Raw genomic sequence first — 7,812 nt, forward strand, 5'->3', positions numbered from 1 at the left:
AGGCATGTGCCCTGACTGGGAATCGAACCTGCGATTCTTTGGTTCACAGCCCCTACTCAATCCACTGAGCTACGCCAGCCAGGGCTTATTCATTGATTTTTTTAAAGCATACAGTTCAGTGTCATTAAGCACATTCACATTGTTGTGCAACCACCACATACGAAGATAACTTTAATACTATACCGACTCTTTTGGTGAGAAATGGCTAATCCCATGAGCACGTGTAAAAATAAAGAAGCATATTATGCAGTTCTAAGCTTTAAAAATAGGAAATAAACATTAAGTGGTTTTTTTAAAGTGCTGTATTATTGTCACCATCAGCTTAAGTTACAAAGCTTTACCACCTTCGTAGCAGCATTATTCGCTATAACCAAAAGGCAGACACCACCCGAATACCCATCAGCAGATGAATGGAATAACTCCTGTGCTATGTACATACCATGGATACTTTTTAAAAAAGATTTTATTTATTTATTTTAGAGAGGGGAAGGGAGGGAGAAAGAGAGGGAGAGAAACATCAATGTGTGGTTGCCTCTCATGTGCCCCCAGCTGGGGACCTGGCCCGCAACCCAGGCATGTGCCCTGACTGGGAATTGAACCGGCAACCCTTTGGTTCACAGGCTGGTACTGAATCCACTGAGCCACACCAGCCAGGGCCATACCATGGATTCTTGTTCAGTCTTAGAAAGGAGGGAAATTCTGACACAGGCTGCGAGGTGCGTGAACTCTGAAGACATTATGCTCAGTGAATTTGACCAGATGTAAAAGGACAAATATTGGTATGATTCTACTTACTTGAAGAGCCTATGGTAGTCCCATTTATAGCCACCGGAAATAGAATGGTGGTTGCCAGTGGCTCAATGGAGGGGCCATGTTGGGGGTTATTTACTTGTTAGGAGCAGAGTTTGTTTGGGAGCGTTACCGACGGATGGAATGTCCTTGTCCTCTCCACCCAAGCTCCTATGTTGGGCCCTAACCACCCCCCAGTGTGATGGTATTTGGAGGCAGAACCTTGGGGAGATGATTCGCTTTAGACTAGACCAGGAGAGCAGGGCCCTCCTGATGAGATTAGCGCCCTCAGAAGAAGAGGAAGAGAGAGAGCCCTCCCCCTGCACACGCCCAGCAAAGGCCGAGCGAGCTCCCCAGGACAAGGCTGCCGGCTACAATCCGAGAATCAGACCCTCGCTGGGAACTGAACGTGCTGGCACCTTGACCTTGGGCTTCCCAGCCTTCGAAACGGTGAGAAATAAATGTCTGGTGTGTAAGCCACCCAGTCGATTTTCTTCTAGTAGCTCAAGCTAACTAAGACAGAGATGGTGGAAAATTCCAGAGCGGGGTGGTGGTGATGGTTGCACAGCGGCGTGAGTGTGCTTAGTGCCGCTGAACTGTAGACCTGGAAACGGTGGAAGTGGCCAATCCTACGTTGTCTGTGTATTTGCCACAACTGAAAAAAAAAACAGTGCTTAATTCAGCAGTTCATTTACTAAAACTGCAACAATGTATAGAATATTAATGTGGCCCCTGCACAAGGATGACATGCAAATTTGTGAAGCATTCCATTCGAAAAAGGAAAAGGAAAAAAGAACAACAGCAACAACAAAACCCCCTTCTTTGACATTTTCCATGACCCCATCTCTGTCTCCTCCTCCTAATGCCCCAGGAGAAATCACGGCCCTCAATGTTGGATTTATTCCTTTATTGTTTGTTGCTTTTCTATATAGTATACTGTTTATTTTGACATGTTTTTGAACTTAGTACAAATAAATGTTACTGTGTGCCTCCTTCTGCAACTCGCCCTGCAGTGCAGTATTGCTTTTGGATCGGAGTCATCCACGTGGGGCAGCAGGGGGGGGCTCCGTTCTTTTTCACTGCTGTATAGTTTTCCTCCTTACAATGTACGTAACCAGGGGCCCTTCAGATCCTCTCAGTCTCCCCGCCTTAGGTGATCTCTTGGTCACTGGTTGCATCCTGGCTGTTGCTATGGGCACCAGTCCTGCGTGGGCTCTGACCTGGTGGCCTCCCTCTGGGGCTGCTGTGTGGCCGAGGGGCTCACATGGGGATACACTGATACAGAGTGGGGCGTACACCCCATGAGGCTCACCTGTGACAAGGAGCCAGTAGGGGATTGTCCTCCCTCCGCCCACGCTCTCCGGAGCTACCCTAAGGTGCTGTAGTACCTGTGGCCTCTCCTCAGTGTCCTCCTGTCCACTCACCTGCTCGTCCTCCCTCGGCCCCCCTGGTCCTCACTCCTGCTGCCCCCGCTAGGTGCACAGCACCAACATCTGATTCTGGCTCTGCTTTCTCAGGAACATGACACTGACGTAGCCTGCCATCCATCCCCCTCCTGCTGACGGGCACTGGGGTTGTGTCGAGTTTTTGAGACTGCGTGCAGTGTGGCTGGGACTCACACCCTCGTTCATGCTTCCTGGCGCACTTGTGTCCGTTTCTGTAGCGTGTCCCCAGCAGGGACACACCCCTCTTCCGCTGCACCAGATACTGCCAGACTAGTTCCCGCAGTGCCTGCTTACTCTTCCAGCTTATGTCAGTGCCATGCCCCGCCTTCAGCTCACTCCACTGGTTGGGCCATTCGGGTCTTCTTTCAGTTCCTTTGGCCCACGTGCCCCTCCGCCACCATGAGGCTTCTGAGTCTGCTACTTTTTCTGCTGAGAACACTTTGCCCACACTCAGCCTAGCTGAGGCCTCCTGTTTCCGCAGAGATCGGCTCTGGGCCGCGCTTCCCTGGGACAGCTTCCTGGCTTCCTCCTCAGCCCCAGACCAGGACACCCCCCGCCCCCAGCCCCCCTGCCCGTTTTATGCTGCTCACAGCCTCACACTCCTCTCTGTTGTGAGACACCGATCAGTTGCAGTGTTTCACCTGTCTGTGCAGCTGTTGGAACCAGGTCTGCTAACACCGCTAAGTTTCACTGGCCTAAAAGTAGTGATCTCCGTGCTCGTTTAAGTTCACTGCCACATTCCAGCACCCAGCACTGTGCCTGGCACATAGTAGGGAGTTGATATTCTTTTTCTTTTTTAAAAAGATTTTATTTATTTATTTTTAGAGAGGGAAGGGAGGGAGAAAGAGAGAGAGAGAAACATCAATGTGCAGTTGCTGGGGGCCATGGCCTGCAACCCAGGCATGTGCCCTGACTGGGTATCGAACCTGCGATGCTTTGGTTCGCAGCCCATGCTCAATCCACTGAGCTACACCAGACAGGGCGATATTATTTTTCTAATAGCCATTCTGTCCTTACTCACATGCAAGTTCAGTGTCTAATATTCCCTGCACGTTTGACATTCATTGGCATCTACTGGGAGCCAGGATCATGACAATGCAAATAAACACAGTGTCTTTCCTTGAGCAGCTCACAGATAAAGGTCAACAAACATTATTGAGCTGGCTGGACCCTGGCATGTTCTAAATGCTCAGCAACTGTTGAATTGACTCAGAAGTCACCTTTAGCCTGAGTATTACTATAATGAGTAATGATGGCTACTGTTCACTGAGCACTTATTATGTGCCCGGCCCTCTCCGGAGTGCTTTGCATTTGCCACCTCATCCTATCCTCGCCTCCCACCAGGGAGGGACCGCTATCACCTCCATTTTACAGATGACGCAACTGAGCCTCAGGAACCTGAAGGCACTTGTTCCAAATGACACAGCTCATAAATGGTGCAGACGGGATTTCTCAGCCGGAGCTGCTAACTACCTCTCGCGATGCTCATTTTCTCCCGCCCCAGTTCCACTGCGTTCAGATTCCAGAGGCTGAGTTCTTACCCACAGTGGCAAATTGATATCTACCATTATGGGGCACCTATCCAGCACCCTCCATTCATTTTTTTTTCAACAGCTACGTACTGAGGACCTGCCACGTGCTGAGCTGTGTGTGAGGGGCTGGAGATACAGCGGTGAACCAAATGGAATAAAACACCGGTTTTGCAGAGTCCGTATCCTAGTGTGGGGAAGAAAGAGCGAAAACGAGTAAACCATACGGCAGTGATGAGTGCCCCAGGGCAGACGCAAGCAGAAAAGGGAGCTGTGGAGTGCGGTGGCCGAGGTTTCCGTGGTCTCGCTGCTTCTTACCCACTGTCTTCTTTTTCACGTGACAATGAGGGCCGGGGGGTGAAGTGGCTGCCTCACAGCTGGCGGGCGGAGAAGTCGGGGCCCGGGAAGGACTGAGGACCCCATTGCGCCGCTCATTCTGCGTCGTGTGCCCACCGAGTGCTTAGCATTGTGGGGGAGACACAAAGAACGTGGAACGCTTTTCCGAGAGGGTAAGGTCTGCCAGGCCAGTCCGTTCACCCGGGCGAGAGGAGGGCTCACCCGGCTGCACGGGGGTGTCCTGCTGCGCCCAGGGCAGACACTGAGTGTGACCGGCTGTGGGAGAGGCTGAGGCTGGAGTCCAGACTCAGGCAGACAAATCGACTCCAGAGATGAGGAGCAGAAGCCTAAGGCACCACTGCCCTAGGGCTGTCGGTGATTCACAGACCACCAGTCCCTGTCCTGCCCCCAACAGCCAGCTGGGAGCCCCACCCCTGTCTGCCCTAGGTCTCCAGCCTCCCAGGGCATGAAGTGGGGAGAGAGTGACTAGTGACCAAGTGACAAGCTCTGGCCTGCCCTGGGGAAGCCACACACTTGCAAACAGTGGCCTCCTTTCCCCCCAGGGCGTCAACCTCTTGAGGGCCCTCTCAGATAAGGGGGTCTGGGGCGATGACAGCTGCCCCCGGTGGTCCTGGGACTCAGTTTCTGCCCAGCCGATCGCCTCAACCGGCAGGCAGTCTGGAGCTCAGGGGGAGGAGCCCAGGCTTTGGGGCCTCTGAGGTGCAGAGCGCCACCTCCCTCAGGCAGGCCACCTTGCTTGCTGCCCTTGGAGAGGACGCCCTTAGAAACCTCTGCATGCTCTTTAAAGAGGCACAGTTTGAGGTCTGGTTAACCGAGCTGGAGAGAGACGTATTTTGGAGTTTGAGGAATTCACTCATTCAACAAGTGCTTTTTGAGCCTATTTTATGAGCCAGGCCCTCGGGACTGAGGACAGGCAGTTAACAAGAGCGAGGTCAGGGCGAAAGGCCTGCTCTCCGCCGTAAATAGGTGCTGACGGACGCAGAGGGGGGTTTCCTATAAAGGCTGCTCTGTGTGTGAATCTAGGAGGCGCTCGGTAAATAACTGGCGAGTTCCTGTCGTTTCAGGGAGAGAGAAAAAGCCGCCGACTCCATCGGCAAAGGGTGAATGGCTCGCCGGGGCAGGAGAATCTCAGCCCTGTTGCTCTGAGATTTCTGGAAGGGTGAGGAACGTCGGGACCAGGGGAGGCACGATGGGGGGATGCTGGACTTCCATTAGACACATACTCTTATTTTATTTATTTTTTAAAGATTTAATTAATTAATTAATTAATTAAAACAAACAAACTTTTTTTAAAGATTTTATTTATTTATTATTTTTAGAGAGGGAAGGGAGGGAGGGAGGGAGGGAGAGAGAGAGAGAGAGAGAGAGAGAAACATTAATGTGCGGTTGCTGGGGGTTCTGCCCTGCAACCCAGGAATGCACCCTGGCTGGGAATTGAACCTGGGACACTTTGGTTCCCAGCCCGCGCTCAATCCACTGAGCTACGCCAGCCAGGGCTGATTTTATTTATTTTTAGAGATGGGAAGGGAGGGGGGAGAGAGAGAGAGAGAGAGAGAGAGAGGGAGAAACATCAATGCGTGGTTGCCTCTCGCATGGCCCCCACTAGGAACCTGGCCTGCAACCCAGGCATGTGCCCTGACTGGGATTGAACCTGCAACCCTTTGGTTTGCAGCCCGCACTCAATCCACTGAGCTACGCCAGCCAGGGCTAGAGGAGGTGCTGGCAGTGGGCTAGGTAGGAGACACATCAGTGACTGAGACGGGGCAGTGGATGAGACCTCCCCAGTGGGTCTCCTGCAAAGCTAGAGCATGCTGCATGAACGACTCTGAGTTCTTCAAATAAACCTGCTTTCTCCCCCGCCAGGCCTCTGCATGTGCCGATTCCTCTGTGGGGAGCACTCTCTCCTGCCAGTCCTCTTTCTCTCCAAAACCCGTATCCTTCTGGAATCAACTTCAGTATCTTCTCCTTCCTGCCCCTCAAAATGCTTATCGCATTATCTTATTGCTGCCTTTGCTCTCACCAGACTGAGCCCTGGGAGGACAGGAAGGAGGGAAAAGCCAGGCTGTTCTGCCCATCTGGGGGAGGATCCCCCCCAGCATTCCCCTGGCAGGGTGCAGAGGGGTGGGGTCGGGGGGGCACCCTCAGTTTCCCCACTCCACAGCTAGTTAGGGTTATGAAGTCTAGAGGGTAGACTTCATTTCAGTGAAGATGCATCGTCTATGGACCACCACGTTACAGAACATTGGCTCATCCAGGCCTCGTGCAGCTCTTCCAGGTTCGATACTATGACTCCCATTTTACAGGCGGGACAACTGAGGCTGCTTGGGCGTCTGATTCAAGGTCACGTAGCTCACGCCGTTTGGGAGTTTCAGTGCTGCTTTCTGTAAATGCTTCTGTTCTAGCAGTTCCTTTTACATGAGGTAATGCGTGTGAAAGCTCTTCTGTAATAGAGCCATGTAAACACTGGACGTTATTAGTTTTCAGTCCACAGCATTTGGAGAGCCCAGGAAGGGGTGCTGATGAAAGCCAAAAGGTTCAAGGGCCTCTCTTAAAATTTCCCCGAGTCTATGCTGGTTCCCTCTCCGGGCACCTCCAGATATCACCTCCTGCCAAGTAGAATTTGTTTCTCAGAAGTTGCAAGACGTGGGAGGTTAAAAAAAAAACAAAACAAAACCAGCAGTACCAACAACTACAAAAAAACTCCTGCAGCAGCCTGAACACAAAGAGTCTGAATTTTGAACAAAGGGCAGGGTGAGGCTCGAGAGTAAGCGCTGACACGTCCTCTCTCCAGCTGTGAACCGGGGGTCTGAGAGCCGTGGCGAGGGTCCTGGGTCCCCGCAGCTCTGGGCAGGAAATGCAATTCAATCCTCCCGGTGACTGATGGCTCTGCGAGATTAATGGGATCGTCCCCAACCCCGGACTCTGTTCTGACAGCACAAAAAGTGAATCAAACTTCTCTCCTCTGCTCTCCTCTTGCTAAGGAAGCAAGGTCAGCTGATTCCTCATTTTAAAGGTTCAAAACTCTTATCCCGGAAATGTGTCCCCAGGTGTCCCTTTGCAGGAGGAAACTGCGCCTTCTGGGATGAGATCCAGAGGTGGCCCCTGAAGGTCTGGGGGCCTTTCTAGGCTTTTCATCTGTCCCTGCTTCATCTTGCAAAATAAAAACTAATGTAAAGGGCCTGCTCGTCCCTGAAAGGGTTAACGGCCAGCCCTGCTGTGTGACCCTTGGGGATTGGTAACCAATGACCGTTTAGCATGGTGAAGTAATTCTTGGATTTTGATTTCTATTGGCTAACACACTTGTCCATCAAACCAAAGATGCAAGTTTTGAAAGTATCTTTGAACTTTTTCTGACTTGCTTCCTGGTGTTAACCCCTTAATAAACTCACCTGTTATTTCCAAGTTTCTTTGCAATGCTCACACAGGAAGGGAGATATTAAAAAATGCAGAACTCTGCACAGAAACGGAAGTCTTCCTCAGATGACCAAAGCTATCTGTAATTCTGCTCTTTCTGATGCTCCGATCTACAAGGGACCAAGCAATGAAAACACAGAAAAAAGTCTTCGGGAACTGCAATCACTTGAACAGAAATAGTGTGGTCTGTGGTTCCCCAAAGTATATTTTTAATTGCAAAAGTAATGCAAAGTGTGGCAAACTTCCAGGTTTGGCAAAGCCAGTTACTGGATATATGA

General features: G+C 51.3%; 1 non-coding gene across 1 annotated transcript; it reads left to right on the plus strand.

The window, feature by feature from the left end:
* Nucleotides 1–1,459: 1,459 nt before the first annotated feature.
* LOC114510452 lies at nt 1,460–1,566 on the plus strand. Its single transcript, XR_003685636.1, has one exon. It is a non-coding gene; the product is annotated as a U6 spliceosomal RNA (small nuclear RNA).
* The last annotated feature ends 6,246 nt before the right edge of the window (nt 1,567–7,812 follow it).

The sequence above is a fragment of the Phyllostomus discolor genome, chromosome 13 (assembly GCF_004126475.2).
Source record: "Phyllostomus discolor isolate MPI-MPIP mPhyDis1 chromosome 13, mPhyDis1.pri.v3, whole genome shotgun sequence".
In the NCBI taxonomy this organism is placed as follows: Eukaryota; Metazoa; Chordata; class Mammalia; order Chiroptera; family Phyllostomidae; genus Phyllostomus; species Phyllostomus discolor.